Source organism: Polyodon spathula, chromosome 10, assembly GCF_017654505.1.
Source record: "Polyodon spathula isolate WHYD16114869_AA chromosome 10, ASM1765450v1, whole genome shotgun sequence".
Taxonomy (NCBI): domain Eukaryota; kingdom Metazoa; phylum Chordata; class Actinopteri; order Acipenseriformes; family Polyodontidae; genus Polyodon; species Polyodon spathula.
The window spans coordinates 13652880-13678337 of NC_054543.1; positions in this window are offsets into that span (position 1 = coordinate 13652880).

The window sequence follows — 25458 nt, forward strand, 5'->3', positions numbered from 1 at the left end:
TTATTACTATTATTATTATTTCTGTACCACAAGAAACCATTTTCCATTTTTTTCAGTCATTAGAAAAGGTTAAATTCAAGAATAACTGCTAGGAACAAGCCAAAACCCAAAAATCAAGTAACAAATCTTTATCCTTAACGTTAGAAATAGTATACAGTACGTGGTGCATAATGCATTTAATCAAGTTTGTTTTTCAAAAGGACCCTGACAGTAGTAGTTTAATATCAATTGAAAAAATAATGCTTTGTGGCTTCAATTATTGTGGTTTATGAAGCAGAGGCCTGTATAGAGCTTGCTTTCAACCACCTTTGTCTGTTTTCTGATGGACGGTGAGTCATAGCTAGAGTGTGGGAATATACACTGCTTCTACAATGACAGAGCCTGGTCCATTGTAGGAATCTGCTGGCTTAATTAGAAACAAATGAACATTCAGTCCCTAGTATAAAACAACAGAAAATACCTGGAAGCAATTCATACCCAAGGGAAAATGACTGTGAAATAAATGTTTCTGGTGATGTGTTTTTGAGCCAATTTCATGTGAATTCTCTTTTTAAATGTATTGTTCTGTTTCTCCAGTTGTGTCATTCCCAGCACTGTGCTCATATTTCCTTGCCAAACACCCTTATGTAAACCACGCACATACCTAATGAAACATGCTTCAAATTGATTCTAACACAAATAAAAATAAATATTTAAAAACATAAATAAAAAGGAGATATGTACTGGACATGATTAGACTTTGAATAGAAATGTTGTTGATTTATATCTACATGCTTTTTTAGCTCATACTTTTGTGAATGGATTTCATTTAACAAGCAAGATGCCAGTGCAGCACAGCCAATGACCTTAATCCATAATTTCTTCATTTTAGTGATTATTATCTGATGTGATATAGATAATACACAGATTTTGAATATATTTTTATTCCATGATTTTTTTTTTATTGTATTTATTTCTTCAGAAAAAAATCTGTTAATCTCAGGTTATGCTGTAAGTTTTAAATCTAAATTAATATTTTACATTAATGTTTTTTCTACTTTTACTTTTTCCATTTCAATGGCTAAGAGCCGAAACACCTTAACTAAGAAAAAAAATAAAATTGTTAAGATATTCAAAGAGATCTCAAAGTTTTCTGAACTCTTTTGGCATTTTGTATTAAACGATGTCAGCTCCCTCAGCCAATGACCGAAATTCCACATTATCCTTCTGCAAAATGATATTTTTGTTGAAATGTGCAGTGTATAGAAATTGTGTACTGTAGACATGATGACAAAATGTGAAGTCCTTTGGCACATTAGGAGTGTTAGTGGTAAAAATAATAAAGTACATTTTGATAGCACACATTATGACTGGTGGTAATACAAACCCACATTATTGTTTGGTTGTAATAGTGCAATAATCATCTTAGCTCATACACTGACATTTTGTGCAGCCTGTCACATGTTGCGTGGGTGGTCCTAACGTCACAAAACACCAACATAAATAATAAGATGCTATAGATAATATATATATATATATATATATATATATATATATATATATATATATATATATATATATATATATATATTGGTATGATAATGGTTTGTTAGTGAGTATATTATTATTAATGGCTGAAGCAGTTTTGAGTGAGGCTGAATTTTCATTGATTAAAATACTAGTGTGTGCTCCCATTGGCTAGAAAGGTTGCAGTGTTTTCGGCACAGTGCAAAATTGACAGTTGGAAGTTTGACTGGCTATTGGGAAGTTTGCAGGTCCGTATATCCTTTCATGCGCGATTGACAGTTGGAAGTTTGTCAGGCTGATTGGAAATTTGCAAGTTTGTATTCACAAATTGACAAACAAATTGACAAAGTCACGAATTGACAAACTAATGGCCGGATAGTTTTGGCACAAATGGCGCTCCATACGAATAGCCACGTTTTCTTTGTTTTGACTCGGTACTAATAAAATAAATTATCGGAGGGGACAAGTAACACGACAACGAATGTGCTGCATACATTGCCTTTATTAATGATGCCCTTTGGTAACCGAGTTTAGGGGCTTTATCTAATAGAGTTCCACATCTGTTTAACTTGGCAAAGCTTTGCTTTAGCAATTCAGTGGATGCAGAACGTGCAGTCTCAATGTATGGGCAAGTCAGCTGCAGGGAGATGCTGCATACTTGTCTTTAACAAATGACAGCATTTTGTTTAGAAAATTATGTCTGAAATATACATTTCATTTGGAATATCGAAAGTTAACAGCAAACCACGACAATGAAGAAGCTCAATAGAATTAACAGATGCTTACTTAACTATGTCTTATTACCATCGTATTCATATTGCACTATTTAGTGTAAAATATGAATTTCGTCTGGTCCATTTTAAAGAAACAATGCGAGGAAATGTCCCTTCATGAGCAATTTTGTGTTTTGATGTTTTTATACTGTTTTCCTGACTAAAATGTACATTTAATCTGTAGTACCGAAAATTCACAGTAAACCTTGCCAATGAATACCTTAAAAGCTTAAGTAAATCACATGGTCAAACTTCAACAAAACACTCACACATGTGTATATCTCAAACTAGTGCACAATTCACACAGGGGCAGAATTCGGCAGGGCACCGCCTCATCACACAAACTTAATTTAAGGGTGTTCTTAGAATATCTTCTGCTTAAGCAAAATACAACAAACACATGGAATATTTTCCAGTAAAATATTTATCTAACCTAATGTTAAGAATAAAACTACATGTTTTCCTTTCACTTAACTTCGCTAATTAATGTTTTCAATTTCTTCAGATAGTAAATTAAACACTAGCTAGCCTAAGAAAAAAATCCTAAACTTACCCAATTTTGCATATAAAAGGAATAACTAAAAGTAAAATCTAACATAATGTGTAGTGTTGGAGATAAGTCCCCAGAGATTTTTTTTTTTTTAAATAATGATGATAAATATACAAACCAGGCTCAGGGATGGAAATCAAGTACTGCAAAGATCTTATCTTTTTTTATAAGCTATGGTTATGCCCTTATCAATTGAGGATTTCCAATTAAAACACATCACATTTGATAGCCAGCCTCCCTTGATGGCCTGTGCAATCTTTTTTCACTCCCACTAGACAGGTCTGTTTCATTGTAAGTAATGCCACAAGTGGAGCATGTGTTTGTGGTCCATAGTGGGTCCTCTTGGCATACACATCTCCACTTCTTTTTACTCAGCCAAAACAAAACAAAAACACTTGTGACCTTTTTATGATTTTAGGACTTGCAATAATTACATTTTAAATATTGTAATATGGTAAATAATGAAATATACATCTAGATAAGATGTACATCATACAGTTAATTCATTTTACAACAGTCTGAGTCACTGCAAATACATCTTGAACTCTGAATTTTGAATGTGATACACAATTGTAAACGAATATTACAATATGACAGATATAGCCAAATAAAAAAAAAGGTCAGAAAACTGATTTTACTAAGTGCTTCTGTGCAATGCATGTGTCCATAAATCCCTGTAGAGTTCCTTGGCAAACAAGGGACAAAGTAATTACGTCTGTTCCCTTCAAGAGAATTTTTTTTAAAACCCCTAAAAGTTTTTCAAAGCACATTAGGGACTTATTTATCAAGTCATGGCATTCATTGCTCTCTATTGAGCTAATTTATGCTCAGGATCTCGTCAGTGCATGTATCAATGGTTTTGACACAACAACCAAAGTTATATATATATATAATATATATATATATATATATATATATATATATATATATATATGCAGCATTACTAGGGTGTTTATTATCCATTCTGCACTTTTGTTAATGACCAAGTTATCATTTAAGTATTATAAGTCATACTTTACTTATATAAGAGGACCCTTTTGCTGTGTTATGTCAACACAGAATCACTAAGGAATTATTTTATGAGCAAATTACTGTAGTACAGGTATGACATTTCATACTTCCTGGTCATTCTTTAAAAACTCAAACATGTTAAACCTTCAAGCACAGCTAGTACACCAGAGTGTAACCATCAACCTGTTCCCCTGCAACACTCTGTGTGGATATAATAGAAAACAATAGCAATATTATCTTATATTCTATTATAGCAATAGAAAGAAAATGTGGTAGAGAGAGGAACCATTACCTTGCAGGCAATGTTTCCTGGAGACCGATTAATGGTTGTACTTGGAGATTAGATATATTTGAGAGCTGTATTGAGGCCCCAGTTTAGCCTTGCATTAGTTAATATTACTGTGATACTTCATTCCCGTAACAATTTAAAAACGCTGTTATCCAGAGTTTGCTCACCATAGTAAGATGTCCTTTCACTGTGTGAACAGATTTCTTAGTCAGAGCTCCTTTTTATAGCGAGGCGCCCTGCAGGGACACGCCCACCTGCTGGCTAGGAATCTGCAACGCGCCAATCATCTGCTTTTCTCTGCAACCCAACAGAGCAGGTAGCATGGTCCAGGCGGAGCGTCCGACTAACAAAAATAAAACAAAGGACAGAACACGAAAGGAAAAAATAAACAAACACAAAATTAAACTATATATACAGACACAAACACACACACCCAATGTGCAGGGCCTCAGCCCTGCCACATGGTTATATTAAGCAAAATTGGGTGAATCTAATTAGGTCTCCCTGTGGCAGGCTGGCGAGTGGATAGAGGCCCAGAGACAGACTGCAGTTCAAAAAAATAACTATTTTATTATAAATAAACACAAATGAAAGGGCACAAGGGCCAAAACAAAACAATTTAAACACAAAGAAAGACAAAAAGCAAAATTTACAAAAATAACAATCTCCAGGCTGGGCAATGCCTTCACTGGATTCAAGCTCTCCAAACAACCAAAAAAAAAAAACAACCTGCTTCCTCAGCTCCCTCTCCCCAAATGAGAAGCAGAGGCCTCCTTTTATATCAGGTGGCTGGGCGCTGATTGATCGTTAATCAACCTAATCAACTAATCAACCCCAGCCACCTGAACATAATAAACCCAGGCAGGCAGGGGAAGTTAACCCCATCCCTGCCAATTTAAAAGGGCAGAGCTTTGCTCTTCCACACTCCCCTTAATCACAAAAAGTGAAATAAAACAATGGCCCTTTTACAGTACAATTTACTGTTCACATGACCCAACAGTGAATAAACCAAATTGTGAAACGACAAAGTAATGCACAAATAAAGTCAGCAGGCAGTTAGCTAAATAAGTGTCTAAAACAACTGTTTTCTGGGATTAATATGCTAAAAGGATAGATTCCCAAATTAATTACCCAATCCACCCTGAACACTATATTTATAATACTACCTTTTGAAGAGAATGCAAATAAAGGACTCCTTTCACACGTACAGTGCAGAGGTTTAGTAAACACGGTTGCGGTGGGAGGAAATCTTTACTCGTTAAATACAGATACAAACCATTACTATCTCCAGTCTGAAGTGTTTCAATTCAACCCAATTGATTTAATTCAGCAATATTATTTTTAAAAAATTACAGGTGTTATTTGCCATTTATATAATTTGGTTTGACATGCTTTCATGAATTTTAACAGTGTCCATAACAATTTTATATTTCATGCTTGTCATTTCTAATTTTCTCAGTTCCCATCATTCTAATGTCCCCTGCACGAGACATGAAGTAAACAGCATCATACCCAGCTTTTCATTTGAGCAATCAAAGTGCAGCCCAGTAGTAAAAGCTAAGTACATATATATATATATATATATATATATATATATATATATATATATATATATATATATATATATATATATATATATTGTAAGGTACCAGGGAGGGGGTTAAAATCCTTCCCTGCTAAAAACCTTGTGAGAATGCACATTTGGGTGTTATGGGGTTTAATTGTAATTGTTTTAATGATTTAGTTAATCCTCGGCACCTGATCGTAATTATAAATTAGAGACAGGTGCAGGGTATTTAAAAGAGGCAGCCAGACTGATCGGGGCTGCTGAGTGAAGAGCCCGACTGCGTGTGTGTCCAGTCGTATTGAAGAGAGTGCTGAGAGAAGCCCGTTTTGGTGTTTGTCAGGTAAACGGCTTAGCCGTCCTGTGGTTTAGTGAGGAACCAGTCTATGTTTAGTCAGAGCTCCAAGAGGGAGCTAGGTTTTTGTTTTGTTTTCATTTCTGTGTTTATTAAAAAGTGCGCGTCAGCGCCGTAAAAGATCAATTTTTGTGTCCTGGGTCTATCTTAAAGGGGCAACGAACTCCATGAGTGCGAGGATCGTTTTACATATGGTACCAGAAGTGTGTGTGGGCGCCCCTATGACCCAGTAAAATGGAAACCCTAGAGGATTTGGTCGCTTTGATGAAGAGAAACACTGCTGCTCAGATTGAGCAGAATAAGAGATGGAGATTGGAACTTGGATTGCCAGAGCCAGAGCCGACGGAGCTGGATCTGCTGCTCCAAAAATGGGAGCAGGCAAGACAAGCCCAGCCGCCGCTCCCAGAGCCCAGAGAAGAGGAGCCGCCGCTCCCAGAGCCCAGAGAAGAGGAGCCGCCGCTCCCAGAGCCCAGAGAAGAGGAGCCGCCGCTCCCAGAGCCCAGAGAGGGAGAAGCGATGAACAAAGAGGAGGAGGTGAGGTGCCCACCTCCATCACCCCAGCGAACCAGTCCGGCACTGCCAGTTGCGGTCCCTTGCCCCTTGCTCCTGGACACCCTGCCGGTCTTCCTAGACCTTCCTGCGCTGGACCTGGAGCCCAGGAGTCTGCAACATTGGCCACAGCTTTTCCCCTGGTTCCCTGCTCCGCTCTTCCCGAGCACCCAGACGTCGCTGGGCTGCTGCCAGACGTCGCTGTTGCTCCCCCTGTTCGCTGCTTCGCTCCCCCTGGGTGATCGGACATCGCTGCGCCGGTCCCCAGTGGAAGATCTCTGTCCACTGCTGCATCCTCCTGTTCCCCGGTCGTCACTTCGGTCGGCCCTGTCATCCCGGTGGGGTCCCTTGTCGCCGGTTCAGGGTCCCTTCCCGGAAGTGCCGGAAGGTTCGACCCACCCTCAAGTCCGCCCGTGGAAGAGGGCGGAAATGGACATTTCGGGACTTGAGTGTGGGTGGTTGTGTTTTAGGGGAGGGGGTGGCCTTGGTATGGCCGATCAGTGTTTCACACTTGAGGGGGAGGATGTGTAAGGTACCAGGGAGGGGGGTAAAATCCTTCCCTGCTAAAAACCTTGTGAGAATGCACATTTGGGTGTTATGGGGTTTAATTGTAATTGTTTTAATGATTTAGTTAATCCTCGGCACCTGATCGTAATTATAAATTAGAGACAGGTGCAGGGTATTTAAAAGAGGCAGCCAGACTGATCGGGGCTGCTGAGTGAAGAGCCCGACTGCGTGTGTGTCCAGTCGTATTGAAGAGAGTGCTGAGAGAAGCCCGTTTTGGTGTTTGTCAGGTAAACGGCTTAGCCGTCCTGTGGTTTAGTGAGGAACCAGTCTATGTTTAGTCAGAGCTCCAAGAGGGAGCTAGGCATTTGTTTGGTTTTCATTTCTGTGTTTATTAAAAAGTGCGCGTCAGCGCCGTAAAAGATCAATTTGTGTCCTGGGTCTACTTTGAAAGGGGCAACGAACGTGAAAAGTGAAAGGATCGTTTACAATATATATTAATATATATATATATATATATATATATATATATCTTATATATATATATATATCTATATATATATATATATATATATATATGGGAATGACTAAAAAGAAACATTCAAACATTTTTCTACAAATTTATCATCTAAAATATAAAAGTTTGATTGTGAAATTGGTTAAAAATTCAAAATGACAGTAAAAATGTTTTACCGGGGCAAAAGGCTTCAGCATCAATTGGAAACGCAGGCTTCTGAACGGTTCTACCCACCGCATTACTGTGTGCGGCAGGGGAGACAGAAATATGTGCTGTAATGCAGGTAAAAATGATTGTAATGTTAATAATAGTAGCTACAGTTTAATTTAAATCATTATTATTACTTATTAATTTAAACTGGTGGGGCTGCATCCTTTGCGCCTGTATACATGAGCTGCCATTGTGTGTGTGTGTGTGTGTGTACACTGAGTGTACAAAACATTAGGAACACCTGCTCTTTCCATGAAATAGACTGACAAGGTGAATCCAGGTGAAAGCTATGATCCCTTATTGATGTAACCTGTTAAATCCACTTACATCAATGTAGATGAAGAGACAGGTTAAATAAAAAATTTTAAGCCTTGACACAATTGAGACATGAATTGTGTATGTGTGCCATTCAGAGGATAAATGGGCAAGACAAAAGATTTTCAGCAGGATAATGCCCCATGCCACAAGGCTAGGATTGTCCAGGAATGGTTCCACGAACATGACAGTGAATTCAGCTTACTGCAGTGGCCTGCCCAGTCATCAGATCTCAGTCCAGTTGAGCTGGAGCCAATGAGATGGAACAAGCTATTCAGAGTAGAGATCCACTACCAGCCAGCTTGACAAAACTGTGGGAAGCATTGGAGTCAACATGGGCCAGCATCCCTGTGGAATGCTTTCGACACCTTGTAGAGTCAATGCCCTGACGAATTGAGGCTGTTCTGAGGGCAAAAAAGGGTGCAACTCTATATTAGGAAGGTGTTCCTAATGTTTTGTACTCAGTGTGTGTGTATATATATCACTTAGAAGAAAATATCAATTACTTTATAGGCAAATGAAAATACAGAAATAAGTACATAGGCATAAAGACAGCTATTATATACTTTTATTTTGGTATAGTGCATACTTTTAATTTATATCATCTTGTAGTCATAAATCGATCGAACTTACTCAACTGAAGTGCCCATTTACAGTAATAATTGCAAAAGCATCAATAGGTGGTCCATTAGTAAGGATGACATTGAAAACACAGCACTCCTTGAGAATGCATTAGGTATGACTTGGTTTCATGTAAAAATAAATACAGGAAAACACACTTGATGTAAACATGCATACTAACAAAAAGCAGAGCTCTGTTGTACCTACAACTCAATACTGCAACCATGTAAGTCCTTCGTGAAGCCAAACCATTGTCATAAGTGTTAGAATGGAACACAGTATTATCCTTCAAAGTATTCAGACAACGATAATATGATTGGCGTTATATTACAAATCGTCTGCTATTTAGAAACAATCTGTTAAGCGGCAACAGTTGTGCATGTGTGGCACTGTTTGTGCTGAATTGTATTAAAACATTGGACCCCCATGGTACAGCCTTTAAAATTTTAGAAATATTGAGTGCCTAAGCATGTTCTTTGTTTTAATGGAAAGTTTCTGATTATCTTTCAGTTTTCTGCCAGCAAGTGGCAATAGCTATGCTTACTTTCACTCAAATGCGTCAGTGACCCAAAAGTGAAAGTAAACACTAGACACAGTGGAAATGTGTAGAGCTGCAGAAAGAAATAAAAGAACAATATTTGATGTGTTTACAGGTAGGCTGGCCATCATATATTAATCTGTAATATGAATAAATAGGTTTAGAACCATTTTCGCTCGATTATTTGTACGTTGTAGTCGTTTTTTAATTTATAAATCTACATGTCAATTCCAAAGCCCCTCGACCAAGAAGTGAAAGAGTACATACAGGATCTGCTGAACTGGGGGTGGATAACACAATCAAGGACTTGGAGTGGTGTTATACCAAAGGCAGGGAGGTAAGATGGTGGTAATTGCATATGGCTCAAGAACACTGACACCACCAGAGAAAAACTACCATATGCACTCCGGAAAAGTAGAATTTCTAGCGTTAAAATGGGCCATTTGTGAGCGTTTTAGGGACTATCTGTACCACACACCATTATTTGTAGTAAACACAGATAATAACCCACTGACCTATGTTCTCACGACAACAAGATTAAATGCAACAAATCACCAGTGGGTAGCACAGCTTGCAGATTTCAACTTCACCATCAGATACCACCCCGGCAAGTCCAATGCTGATGCAGACAGCCTGTCCCGGATGCCAGTGGACTGAGGAAGTACAACAGGAGAGCATCGGCTCTTCAATGCTTGGAGTACCTGTAGACCTGGAAAAATACATAGTGGGTCTTCATCACCCGAAGAAAACCAAAAAACAGAACACCCTTATGTCAGTGTATTACTGAGACAGTGGATTAAGCTATATGTGAACAAAGATGGAGTGCTGCACCGAAAAACATCTGAACGAGATCAACTAATCATTTGTTTTTCAGGAGCTACACCAAGAGATGGAACACCTGGGTGTTGAAAGGACACGAAACCTAATCAGGGACAGATTCTATTGGCCACTGATGCAGAATGACGTTGAACACTTTGTGACCAAAAAGTTTGTGAGTGCCTGTGACAGAAATACAATGAGTTCTGGTGATAAATCTTCCTCCTGACCTGTGAGGGCATTAAAGAACGGGAGGAGAAGTATCTGGAAGGCCTGGCCTGACAGTTTGTTTCCAGGACTGGGAAGTCAGTCAGCCTGGAAAGAAGCGAGACTGTTGTAAGACCTTATTGACCTGAAAGGTAAACGAGGAGCAGCTGCAAGTAATAAGGCAGCTGCAACGGTTTACCTAGATGTCATGCGGGAGTACATATAGGGGCCAGGGTAACGCTGATCTTTTCCTTCGTTTGGGTTAAACGGTGGGAGAGAGAAGGACTGAGAGAGGAGCTCTCAGAGTTTAAAAAAGATATGTGTTGTGTGTTATTTCTGTCTGTGTGTCATTGTCTGTCTTTTTATCGCACCAATAGACAGTTAACACACACCTCTGGAACTGTCGAAAGGAAAGCATTGTCCGGAGCACCACTGCACTGAGCACCTGCACTTTTTCATTCACCCCGGACTGGTGACCGTGCCATTGTTTTTGTTCGGGACTTTGCCCTTGTTTTCATCATCCCCATGCTTTACACATTGTTGTCTATTGCTGGGGATTTATTATTTGATGGTCACCAGACCTGGAAAAAGAGCAATAACGCACTTATTCATTGAATCACCATTGTCTGCTTATCACTCCTGCACCGCATCACTGCTACACCTGTTCCTCTTGCCACCCACTTTACCACAGTGCTTCAAGAAGAAAAAAACCTAACAAGCCCACGAGAGCCTCATTGTCCACCATTACTACAACCTATCCATTTGAAATTGTGTCCATTGATTTCCTGCACTTGAGACATGTAAACATACATCCTGGTGATCATGGATCATTATATGTGATTTGTGCAGGCATATGCCACCAAAAACAAAGCCGCCAAGACTGTAGCTGAGAAGGTTTTCAATGACTTAGCACTCAAATTCGGTTTTCCAAGTAAGATCCACCATAACATGGTGAATGAATTTGAAAATCAGATGTTTGCAAGATTGAAAGACCTCTCTGGGGTCCATGCCTTTCACACAACACTGTACCATCCCCAGGGAAATGGCCAGGTTGAAAGTTTCAACAGGATGGTTTTAGCCATGTTGAGGAAAAGGAGAAAGCAGACTGGAAAAGTTCTTTGGGAAAGGTTGTTCACACATACAACTGTACACACCATTAGGTTACAGGATACTCACCCTATTACTTACTGTTTGGGAGATCTCTAAGACTCCCTATTGACCTCCTGTTTAATCTCGATGTTTATGGAAAACAGGACTGGTAAAAGAGAATGAGTGAAGATTACCACATTGCATCCAGAGCAGCCAATAGAGAAGCAGCCAGAGGGAAGGTCTACTACAATAGGAGAGTTCATGGCAATGACTTACAGCAACCTGACAGAGGGGAGGACCAGGAAAGATACAGTCATACTGGGAAGATTAGATTCACATAGTGGTGCAGAGGAAAAGCAAGGAAAGTCCTGTCTAAGAGGCAAGACCAGAGAGAGGGATTACAATGAGAAACATTTATCATTATAAGTGAATAAGTGTTCTTAAATTCTCCAGTGGGAATTCACAATTGCAATGGCAAGATTAACATGGTTTAAGCTTAGAGTGCACCATGAGCTTTTCCATGACCCTTGGTAGACAGTAAGGAGTGTACCTACCAAGCTCAGGATATAGTTCGGTGAATGCAGAAATTAGTTGTTTTACTAAGAAAACAAAACAAAAAAAATAGCTGTCTGCCACCAGAATATTTGATAGGTTTTCCATTGCTTGTTGAAAACAAGCGGAGCTGAAGAATGGATGGGAGGAACTGCCCACGCATAATTCCGAGAAAATTGGGTGTTGTCGAGTGCAGGGTAAGAATAATTTGAAGCTGAAGATGAGACTGAAGAGGGGGCTGCTTTTGGACACAGACAGGAGAATGGGTGGTGGAAGCACAAACTCTGCAAACATTAACATGGAGACCACTGAAGAATCTATTAAAAGGATCGGGCTGAGGAGAGAAAGAGTGGTGATGAACTATTGATCAGAAGAGGATCCTGAACTAGACACAGTTGCTAGAGTGAAGGTTGGTAGCTCAGGAACAGGGGTGGGCGTGGCTGGAGCAGCGGGAGAGATGAGCATTCCTGCTACTGATGAGGAAGTAATGGCTGTCAGTTCCAAATGAGCTATCTAGCGCATCCAGGCGATGAGATACTGTAGAAATAGAGGGGGAAAGAGGATGAATGTTTTAAGAGGATTGATATCGTTGAAAATCTGAGGAAAGAGCAGATGAAATTGAAAACTCAGGGGTTGTATTAGCCAGATCATGAGTGAGTGAAGCTTGCACTTCAGAGCGGGCAAAAACGGACAAGTTTGGATTTCTGTTGTGACTTTGAGGGGGAAAAAGCAAGCTCTGCCGATATGGAATTGTAGTATGAAACAAGTAAAGCAGCCTGATCACTCCTTGATTCAATGGGCAATCCTTTTTTGAACAGAGCTTTCAGGAGTTTGTCGATGGGCCCAAATTGCACTGAAGAATCAAGTTTGATGTGTTTACAGTGGTGAAAAGGAATGGCAGCGAGCACAGCTGGATAAGTAGAGGTTGAAGCAGTAGCATTGCCAGATGGAGGAGAAGCAAGACTGGCAGATTTGTTTGAAAATTGTTTTGGTGGATTATTTGTTGAAGACAGCCAGAAGGAGAGAAATTTTTCATCAGATGTCAGATGAAAACAAAAGCTGCCTCAGGTGAGTAATCATTTAAACCAACTGAAAAAAAGGTTCGTTTTAAGATTGGGTCTGCAAGACTGTGTGGTAACCGCAAACTGAAAAGCAAGATGAGAATTAGGAAGCTGGCCAGTTTAAATAAGGTGACTGACAGGTATGTAAAGGTTGACTGACAGATATTCTAGCAGGATGGCTCAAAGGAGGAGTCCCAGGTCCAGACCCCCAAAACACACCAAGGTTCTACTAAAAATCTGCATCCACCAAATGCTTCACTATGACTGATTCCCAATGCAAATGTACAGGGCAGAAGCCCTACTGGTGTAAATAGTGTGGGTAGTGTGTTTTTTATTTAATTAATCCCATCCCTGAATCCTTGTGCAGAATGTGGCTGGAGCGTAATTGTTAAATTGAGTGTCCATTAAACCCAGCCACATGCTATAAAAACAGGGAGAAATCCTTTGTATGGGAAGGATTATTTTGTCCCTCGTGCCCTTATTTTGTCCCCCTGTAGGATTCAAAAATGTGCACTCTAGTGCTTAAACTGTAGCTTCCTTGTCTCTGAGTCTCTTTCCTTCCAATAACATCTGGGGCCACAGCGCTATTCTGTTACATTAGTTATCAGGAATGGGATAGCGCCCCCTAGAGACAGATCAGGACTGCAGTTAAAAAAAATAAATGGAAAAGGAGTTGGGGTGCAGAGCCTGTGGAGGAGGGGGGCATCTCTGAGACGTGTGCCCCTGAGAAGATGTACAATTTATAGGGACCTTCACATGAAACGAGGTGGGGTTGCCCAAGGAATGGCTCCGCCTGTAGGTCCAACCCCAGCCACCCACCCAACACTATGAGGATGGGCCCCTCTGCCTTCCTAACCCAGTGGGATGGTGGATTGGATGCCCTCCTTACCTGCCTAGAGGACCAAGGTTGGTGCCTTGTCTGTGGGGATTTTGGGCACTTGATGCAATGCTGCCCCCTCCAGCATCAGGAGGAGGATCTACTCGCCCAATTGCCCGAGAAGGAGGAACAATCTGCCAGAAAGAGGGAGTGGCTACTCCTGGAGACAAGCAAAGGAGGAGCCAATGCTGTCTCCAGAGCCGGAAGGGGAGGGGCTGCTGCCATCTCCAGTGCCAAAGGGGGAGGAGCTGTCTCTAGTTAAAGTGGGAGGAATACCAGCACAATACATTTGATTATAAAACAGCTCAGATCATTAAATTAGACAACTTACTGTTTAATTAAACATGTGCTCTACACAAGCATATCTAAAACAGCATGTGTTGTCACAAATCAAGCACACAGAAGGATATGAAAATATGTAGCATTTTATAGCCCTAAGTAGAACATTATTATTAGTCATTTAGCAGATGCTTTTATCCAAAGCGATTTAGAGACTAGGGGGGTGAACTATGAATCATCAACAACTGCTGCAGAGTCACATAGAGTAGGACCTTGGTTTTTATGTCTCATCTGAAGGTAGAGGTCCTTCTAATACTGATTTGCATTTTCCACTGTGGTTTCAATGACAGTTCTGGCACAATTCCATAGATTTCTCCTGCTGTACAATCTCATTGATAATCTGTCAAAGTTGACATTAATGAGCATTACTTTTGTCATTTAATATAAGTCTTAACAGATTCCTTGAAATGGGTGTACAGGAAGGGTGCTGGAACTAGGGGTGATGGTGGGGAGCTGGCAGCAGCCCTTGGCTTTGCATGGCTTCCATCATATACAGGGGTTACAGTTTTGTTTAATGGCTTTCAGCACCCCTAAATTGTTTCAGTGCCACAAGTTAAATTTTAATAAAGATTAGAAGATTTTCTTTAAAAATAAATAATAAATGATACATAAATGATACATATTTAGAAATGTAGCTGGCATTACTCCATACACGTACAATTTCAGAGTTAAAGTTATTAATAAAATACAAATTGCATTCATTAAAATAACCCTTCTCGATATTACTCTCTGAAAATTACTATTATAGTAAATTATTTTAGATACTTAAAGTTCACATATTTTGTCAAAGCAACTTCTATAGTTACATATAAGACATCCCCCAAAAATTACTTGGTAATAGATACTGTAAGTTATGTGAAATTACTATGGGGACACACTCCAAGTTTCCCCATAAACAAAAACAAACAAGAATCTGATTTCTTATCCAAGATAATTACCACAACTACGATAAAGCAACGCCTGTAGTATTACTTACAAGACACTCTGAAAATGACCTAGCAATGAATACTAAGTTACATGAGAGTACAATGGAAACTCATTATAGTTTCCCCAAGCACAAATCAAATTGTACTCTGAATACAATCAGATTAATAAAATGAGTACCTTCATTATTTCCAGAACTGCTTTTTGTGCATCTTTGCTAATATATGTCTGATTTTCCTATGCAAAGCGAGTTCTGTCCTTTTGTTCTGATTGGCCAGCCTATATCAACGTTCACACTTCCTTTGAATTGAAGTTGTTAAGGCTTATCCTGCTAGGTATTGTTTCATCTAGTTCCTGAATAAATGACTAAAGATAAAACTAGTAAGAGTGCCTCTGATTGTGTATTGTAATATAATTACTCTGATTCATTAACAATTGTACCCGCAAGTGTTCTACAGAATTAATTCCGAGGGGCTCCCCTTGCCCCCCCCGGGGGGGGGGGGCGAGTGGTTTAAAAGTAGTGGGGGGGGGGGGGGGGGGGGGGGGGGCGAGTAAAAATGTTTAATAAAAATTCTATTTTGCACAGTGGAGCTTTGAGAGAGTAGCTCATACCCAAACGACAATGAACAATAGTAACCCTAGCCTCCATATGTGCTCTGATTATCAAATTCAGATTAACGAACGTCAAGAAATACAGAGTAACATTATTTCATCTAATTAGTAATAAGACACCTTACTGGTCAGGGTTTCTTTGTCGCGTTGCCTTGTACTCTGCACACTGAGTCATTTCCTGCAGGCAAAAAAAAATGGTCCTGCCCAAGAATCTCTGGACAGCAGCTTGTGTGCTTTCCAATAGCTTTCAGAAACATTATATCATCACCCAAATAGATAACTCCTCTGTACTACTGCGTACCATTAACTGAGACAGTTAAGGTGGGCTAAGGAAAGGGTTTAAAAATAACTAACAGATTTTTTTGTTTTTATTTTCTCACTATTTATTATTTAAGATGTGTAAAGTAAATTACTAACAATTAATTAAGATTGGGTCATTTGATATGCATTCTAAGACCAAAAAATGGTCAAAGGTCAAATTTCAGGGTAATGCATTTTAACAAGACCAATATTTATTTGCATATTTGTTCTTAACCAATTTTTTTTTTGTCTGAAAAAGATGACTGTACATTGAATTTTGTTTTGTGAACTTTAGCATCTCATTGGTTTCTGCAAAAAAATCTTAGAAAAAAACATAAAATATATATATATATATATATATATATATATATATATATATATATATATATATATACATTTGTCTGCTTTCTTTAGACTTCTATAGCACACAGAAAAAAAAGGAATATGGTGACTTGAATTTAAGGCATAAAAGAAAAAAAAAGGAAGAGAAGTCGCAGGCTTCTTCTTTGAGTACAGATAAGTATAGTTTATTGAAGATAAAAGTTCTGGGTTGCAAAGTTACAACCAGACATCTTAAAGGTTACATGGTGACACCAGTTTGCAGGTATCCTCTTTCCAAGCATGGAGCAGAGCAATACAAAAAAACATTTCAGTATTCTCACACAAATCTCTTATTACTTGGTTAATTGTCCATTTGTCTTAACCCTAGCTTCAAAGCATCTGGTTCAATCAAGATTCTCTTTGAAGTAGCTAGTTTTTATAACCCTCATAAAATCGACCGTAATTTCCTAAGAAAACCTGTTTTATTTCTAGTTTGTACTGTCTAAGTAGGAATTTAACCAGAATCTGGCTTAATCTTTAACCCATTCTGTGAGTTGTATTCTAAGACCAAAAATTAATTTATTCCTACATAAAGTGTTCCAACAGTGACCTTTCAATTTTATAGTTTTAAAACATTTCTTTATATTTATTCTTTGAAACAAAACAAAAAAATGCATGTCTTCTGACAAAATATTAATATAATAAATTATATGCAGTAAAACGCACTTGTGAGTAAGGGTCAGTCAGCACACAGATTTCCTACAAGAAATCCGTTTTTAGGATTTCAGAAATGTTTTCTATATCTGTGTGCCTCACAGTTACTCTGTGTTTTAGAAGTAGCGTTAGCCCATTCAGTCCATCATTTTTCAATCCACAGCTTTTCTGTCCTCTGTATTTTTCCACTGGAGTGAGTTTATTGACCGATACTGGGAATCTAATTTCCCAAGATCACCTGTGTAAAGGCTAAGCAAAGTACACTGTCCAAGAGGGGGCTTGACTTGGGCTAGACTGACTGAAGGGCTAAAGATAGTCAATGACTTCCACATGGCAATGTTTTCAGGCAACCTCGATTGCACCTGTTTTGCAGCCTCAACAATAAAGTCATGGCATTGGGTTTTTACTCCAGTCACCAGTCAGTTACTTGTGTCACTGAGATCTACATTTACAAAGTGAGCTTCAGACGTTGGTAGGTAAGCAGGGTTTAAGAATCTTACAAGAAGAGATAGGTAGAATGAATTCAGGTTATCATGCATAAGAAAATGAGTTCTCTCCAAGCTGAAAGAGATTGGTGATAGTTGAAAATTCACTTAGAATCGGAGTCACAAACTGCAAGTACAGTCTGTTTACATGGTCACTGTACATTTGAAAGAGAATCTCAGCTTCATAACATCTGTCTTTACCTTTACTTAGCTGGAAGTACAATTTCAGTTCATCCCATTAAGATAAAATTCTAGCACTGCAATCATAGATAGCGAGCCATCTTGCTGTTGACAGCTGAAGTATTTTTAAAGGCACAGTACCATCGTTGATTAGTTGGTAGACTTTTGTCTATTGTCGCTGGCGCTGACTGCTGTGGGAAAACCATATGTATGCAAACTTAAGTACTCAATATTCCTAAGCAGCGTGTCAACAGCTTTACTGGCACACAATCGGAAAGAATGACACACACATTTTATCAACACAAGGTTGGGATTTTCTTTCTGTAGAAGTGTGAACAATGAATTATGCCTTCCGATCATCACAGCATCCATCAATGCCAATTCCAAAGCATTTAGAAAATTTCAGACCACATTTGTCAATGAACTGAAGCAAAGCAGTTGAAATAGCTTCAGAGTTCTTACATTCCAAATGTATCATCCCCAAAAAGGTTGAAATAATTTTGCTCAGAGGCTTGCTGAAGTAGCGGATAACTACACACAATTTCTTGTCTGTTGTAATGTCTGACCCTGCACACTGTTTAATGTGCTTTGGTTTCTGAATTAAAACAGAGAAACTGTTAATTGTGAAATTAATTCATAAAGGAGAGGCGAAAATTCAGAAGCAAACACCCAAAGCTAGAAGCCCTAGTATATGTGTGTGTGTGTGTGTGTATAATTTGTCTCGACATGTAAGATAGGGAGGATGTCTCCTCAAAGAAATTTAGAGGTAGTCTTTTATTTATTTATTTATTTTTTAAAAAAAAAAAACTTAACTGAATATACATTTAAAAGAAATACAACACAGATCTAAAGATCAGTCTATTAATTTTCATAAAAAACACTGTACAACTTTTTTTTTTTTTTTTTTTTTTTCAAATTCAGATTCCAGGGGGGCATTGCCCCCCACCCCCCTTGCACCTGTCTGCAGAAGCCCATGACTGTCGGTATTGTTAATAAAAGCAATATGACCTGCAGTAAAATGCCTTTTATGGATCTGACCTGTTACAGAATGATGACACAAGTTTTGTTATGTGCGTATTAATACATTATTATAAATGACTGTGACAGAAATACGATTCTTGGTTGTAAATCACCTGTGAGGGCGCTAAGTGGCTAGAACAGAATTCCTTGGACGGGCTGGTCTGACAGTTCTTTCCTAGGGTTCAAGGGAAGTCAGCCAGCCAGGAAGGGGGCGAGACTCATTGTAATAATGCCTTGACCTGGCGGTGGCACTGGAACAATTTTTGAAGTGGGGGTGCTGAAAGCCATTGAACAAAACTGTAACCCCTTTATATGATGGAAGCCATGCAAAACCAAGGGGGTGCTACCGCACCCCCAGCACACCTAGTTCCAGCACCCTGATGAACTGGAAGGGAAAAGACTTGGCAGCCACAGATTGGAGAGACGGTTGCACTTGTTTACCAGGGGGTCATGTGTGACAGCATAAAAGGGGACGGAGAATCATAATCTGTTCATTTGCATTGGTTTGTTGTGGATAGAACAGAGAAGGACTAAGAACTTAACCAGAAACTGTATTGTGATTGCGCTGTACTGTACAGTACAATATGTTTGGTTTGTTTGTCATTGTCTTGTCTTGTCTTGTATGTTACTAGACAGCTAACACAGTTCTGGAGCTGTCGCCAAGGGTCAGCACTAAACTGGACAGCACTTCATCATTGTCACAAATATAAACTTGTATCACCCACCACGAGCACTACTGCACGCACCCAGAACTGGTAACCGTGTTTGTATTATTGTGTGGCGACATTGTTTATTATTTGGGACTGTTTTTTCTTGTATTATTTACCATGTGCTGTACACATTGATGTGTATTGCGGGGAATTATTGTTTGGTCGGCAGACCTGAGAACTCTAATAAAAACATTTCCAAACCAGAATACAATGATCTCTGTCTGCTTCTTTCATGCACTGCATCACTCCTGCACCTGCTGCTACTCAGCCACTTTGTCACAATAACCTATAAGAAATCAATAGTCAATATAGATATAACACCTTTTCTGTTGTTAATAGCAATTCCTGAGTATGACCTGTAATGTAGAGAGCACTATAAAAATGATGCTTCATTTAGGTCATCTGCTTTCTGTATATTATATTGATTTTGATATTGGCACTGGCATCTTTTTTATAGTTCTTTTCTGTCATTTTTTTCTCAGTTTCTTGTGTACTCCCTTTACAAGTCAGACACTCCCAAAATATTTTAAAAGAAAAAAGGGCCAAAAAGGTATTTATAAAAAGCTTGAACTGGCACTGCACACATGCAAATAAAGAAAGCAGTAATACTGAATTCCTTATTGATCACCTTACTTTAGCAACATAAAGCACCCAGTCTCTCTCCAAACACAGAATATTGTGTTTATTATATAGATTTACCTTACAAATTCGGTTGTTAGATAGGTTAAGTGGTAGCTTAGGTTGAGGGGGAATAAGACGGTGCCAGTAAATCAAAAGAATCAAGAATCCAGTGGCTTATTCATCAGTCACAAACATACATTGCAATTGACTGGATTCAATCAAAAAACATTTACATTTTTTTTTTTAAATTGAAAATCCAAGACTTATTGGTCACATATTTCTGGCAATTCCCAGGCAGGCTACAATTAGCTGTTCCAACATTTCTATGATTCATTCTGTAGCTACCACATGCGGTACATTTACAATTGTCCATTGAGACGCCAGGAACCAGCAAAGTACAAGAAGCTTTATGATATGCAAATTCAAGCTATGCTACAAAATTGCTATGTGTATTCTTTAAATTTAAATATCATATGCAATTCATATTTTTTCAATGCGTAAGCTTATCTGGAGCGTTTCGTTGTGACCTGTGTTTTGTTTGTACATGTGTTCATATAATATATTGTTTGGCTGCATGGTCACTTAATGAGTGCGTTAAGTGCAGTGTGCTCTTTCTGAGGGTCTGCTTTCCCTCATTGAGTGCAACAACCCTCAAACATGTATTTTTTATCCCTTCATGTTGTTATACAAAAGCAAGTATAAAACAGATAATGTAATAAATGGTAAATAAAATAAATGACTGGTAAAGGTTAAGATCACGAGGCAAGTCCAAATATAGTTCCTTCGTTTCTCTGTGTTTTCAACCAATATTTTTCCATGGCAAAAGAGTGGTATTACTATGGCAATGCAATGGTTCTATTCAGCGAGGCAGAGGTATAAAAAGCTACAGTACAATGGTACTAGGACGGTAGAATTGTGAAACAGTGATGATGACATACCAATAATGGCAGTAACCACATGGAGTGATACTTATTAATAATGCAGTACCATAACATATAAGTGTTCAATGTTTAACCTAACATTTATTATACTGTAGACAGTACTATACTAACATCAAGCATATTAATATAGAATACACATTTCTTCATTTTTTTTTTTTTTTTTTTTTTTATGAGTGTAGGGTTTTTTTTATTGTTTGTTTCTTGTTTTTACCTACAAAACTCTAATGGTACTTAATTTTTAAATAAAGTTTCTTTAGTACTTTGAGTAAGATTAAAAAAGGCCCAGCAATAACCTCACCCCAAAGTGATGTTTGTGATGGATACAGTAATATGTTTTTTTTTTTTTTTTTTTTTTTTAACTGCATTAGTTACCCTTATTAAAGATAAGAATGATTTTGGAAAAGATTAAATCTCTCCTCATGAAAATAAATGAAGACTTTTAAAAAAGACTGACAACTGTGGGCACTTAAATCTCAAGGCCAATCGACTGCCCAAGCTCACACATTAGAGCATGTTTTGGAACAGTGCCAGTATTTATAGAGAAGGAAAACAAAAACGACCTTGACACATAGTTGTTCACCAATCCTATTGTTAAAATGTTTCCATTGCTAAATGAAATCTGTCTCTCTCTCTTCCTGAAGGGTGGAATTTTACATGTTTTCACTTTGAAGAACAAAATAAAAATGGTAATTGTGCATTGGCAATTAAAGTTGAAGTTGTTTATGAATTTCTTATTTTCAAATACAGTTAGTCACTTATTTATTGCTTTATTCCTGCCAGAAAGTCGCATCTTCTAAACATTTACCACAGTGAATTTGCATGGTAATTTCACAGTTTTCCTGTGCTTTTCAACATAATTCCCAATGGTTTAAAATATTGTTTACTTTACAGTGCTTTACAATATTTTCCTATGCTTTAGCATGCATTTACTATGCTTTATTACTATGGTAATCTTTTATAATTAGAGGTGCTTGTGAGAAATCTTGATTAGGTAACCAATAAACAATTGTAAGAGGACAGCTTTGCCAGGAAATATTTGTAATTTGAAGTATCATTCATCATTAAAAAAAAAAACATTGTTATTGTACATAACTGATTAAAGGTAGCCTGCTGGATAAAGCAGTTTTGTAAAATATTCCTAATGGCATTGTGTGCTACTTTAAATCCAAGCCTTCCTGTTTTTTTTTTTTTTGTGTTTTTTTTTCTTGCCAATCAAAAGTTGTGCATAGTTTGATAATGCAGTGCCCCCAGTGCATGGGGGAGTGGCTATTTGAAGCCTGTTGCTCAGCATGGATGCAGACGTGCGTTTCCAAAAAATGTCTCTGTGGCAGGGCAACAGATGAAGGAACTTGCCTACTGGTGGCAGCAGGGATAAAAAATATGAGACAGATAAAAGAAAACATGCTGAAATAATTTTGTTTCAATTTAAAATATTCTATTATCTACGGATCAATGTGAAGCCTACAACGCATCAGCATGGTTTGTTTTGTATTACATGAAGGATAGACTAAAAAAAAATGCATGCTAGATATTCATTTAATTTTATTACTGTACTATTTAAGCCTATTGTCTTCTTGCTGGGCTCCTATTTTGGTGCTGAAGCCACCGATGATGAACTTATAGTGGCTCTTCCCATTTTCATGTAGTTCTTGTACTTCTTCATAAAACATCTTCAACTTCTTCATCCAAATAGTTTGTTGTTGGTGCATATACTTGGATGACTGGGAAGTTTATACTTCCTTGACATTTTCACTATCAGTCTTACGGACCTCTCTGATGCTCTGTCAGTCTCTACTACATTATTCTTGATTCTCTTGTGGAGAATGAATCCAACACGTCCTGTTCGTCCAGCTGTAGTGCCTCTAATAGTCATTCGTCTCTTGCAGTCTTGCTTAACATGAAAGAGATCTGCAGTTGTACGTTGCCAGGGTCAGTGTTCTAAGGCAGCCTAAAATCATAACCCAGTGATTCTTAGCACCCTCTGCCTTCATGCCTAACCAGCCGCAGCCTTGGTTGGTGGCAATCCAGCCTCCAGGGAATGAGGGCCATGTTATTGTCTGTATTTCCATCATGGCGGGGTTGGCCATAACTCACCATGCTGGCCAGGTGGGTTGGTGAGTGCCTATGGCAAAGTGATTTGCAGTGTGTAGGTGTATGGGTGATGCAGTGCTCAATACAAGGACAAACAACAAAGTGCTGGTGAAATTCTGATTTATTTTGTAATCCAAAGTCTGATGACAACAATAAACACTAATGGTAACAGGCAATACAGGATTGTGTATTGCTCCTTTAAATTCACAGGATCAGTCCTGAAATAACAGTCCCGGTATTAAACAACCACAAATAACGTCGACAGTGAGTGCTGTATATATACACATATACATACACATACACACAGGGTGACAAGACAGTAAGTTCACCACATCAATGATATGGTGCGTTTATGTGGTAAACTTTCTAACCACCCTATATATATATATATATATATATATATATATATATATATATATATATATATATAGATATATATATATATATATATATATATAATAATAAATTGGCTGTTCCTAGATATAGTTGGATATCACACAGGTTCTGAATTTACAGCAAGTGCTTTTGTGGTAGGACAATCTTTCATTGAAGATGCTGTTGGAAGCCATTGGGTTAGCTGGTACAAAATTAGGGCCATCTTTATTCTGTGACGTATAAGGCACAGTGCAAGGGATACTACATTGCTTCCAGGCTGACCTGCTATTTGTGAGAATACATGGCTTGATTGTAATGAAGCCTATTTTTTAAATCTGTAAACTCTGCTTGAATGGTTTATCTGTATAAATTGTGTCACATTCAAAGTCAAAAGAGCAGATAATTCATTTACCCATAAACAAGTTGAAAAGACACAATGTAATGATCTGATCAATTATGTTTCTCAACAACAGTGTGTGGTAATGTTAAATTTATTAAATTTTTCTGAAACATTTTCTTCACATCAATTCATCCAGAATGATAATAAACTAGGAATGATCCTTCAAAACTAAAGGAGATTTTTCACTATGATGTCTAGTAACAAGACAATAACGGAAGTTGAGCAGTGAAGTACTTTGCTGGTAAAATTTTCATATGCTAATTATATTAACAGTAGCACATCAAAAACACCACCATTTATTTCTAATAGTCTTACAAGTGTTTTCCCTTCAGGCATGACTAATGAATCCCTGTTAATATAACACAATAGAGATACAGTCACCTTGCTGTCTTGAGTAATTTATTTTCAGTGGCATAAAGTATTTAATTGGTATTGAATTACACATGTATTAAAGTCTGGTTTCATGTTAATAAACAGTCAACAGATAGGCAATAGGATTGATTGTGTAGATCTACCATTGGACTGCCATTGCAAATCTGTGCTCCTATTCTATGTGATTCTTAACCATGTTTATTAAGACTTATATTGGTAGCTTTCAACTTCTAAAATTAATTAAGCCATGTGTAATAAATGTTATTAAGTTGGAGTAATACTGTTATTTCATAATTTCATATAGTACATTTGTCAAATGCATGTGAATTGACTGTTTATTATATTTTACAAAGTTTGAAATTACTTTTTGACATAGTTTGTTTTGGCCAGTGTTCTGAATCTTCAATTCTAGTAAAAACAAATTAAATATACTGTACACAAAGATGTGCCACATGTAATTTGATTAACTTTAATTTAAAAAAAGTAGATTTAATTCTGGCCCCATTGAGGTTATATACTGGTTTTATAAATTAACTTATCATCAACCTTCAATGTTTGAATTATAGTTTTGAGGTAATGTGTGTGTACACCACATATCGATTCCATCACTTTTTAAAAATTGTAAATACTGCAGTTAAATAAATTGTATAGTAAATTGTGGCTTCATGTTCCAATGCACATGTTGTGTTTTTTTTTTTTTTTTTTTTTTTTACTCAATTCCAACAGAATGACGCATAAGGATAGGGTTAGGGTTAGACATTGGAATAGCAGTCTTGGTGTAATTCTGGCAGCACAGACAGATTACTTCTATATTGTAAAGGTGAAGAGGATGTCATTGGTAGCAGCACATTTGCACAGCAAGGATAATAGTCTTGAGGAAAAGGGAAATGGATGTTATGGGATCTAAAACTTATCAAACGATAAACAATAACAGAAGAGACTGTGAAAGGAAGCTAACTAGGAGAGCTATACAGAGCATCTCCCCTCCTTACTGATAAGTGGTGTCATTGTGAGACAATTACGTCAGTAACATGACATTCACTTGCCAACACCAGGGAAGATATACTGATGGACAATTTGATATTTCAGGGAATAAAGTGTGGCCTTGCAAGATTGGCATACGTTCCACAATACAAGAAAGGATTTCAG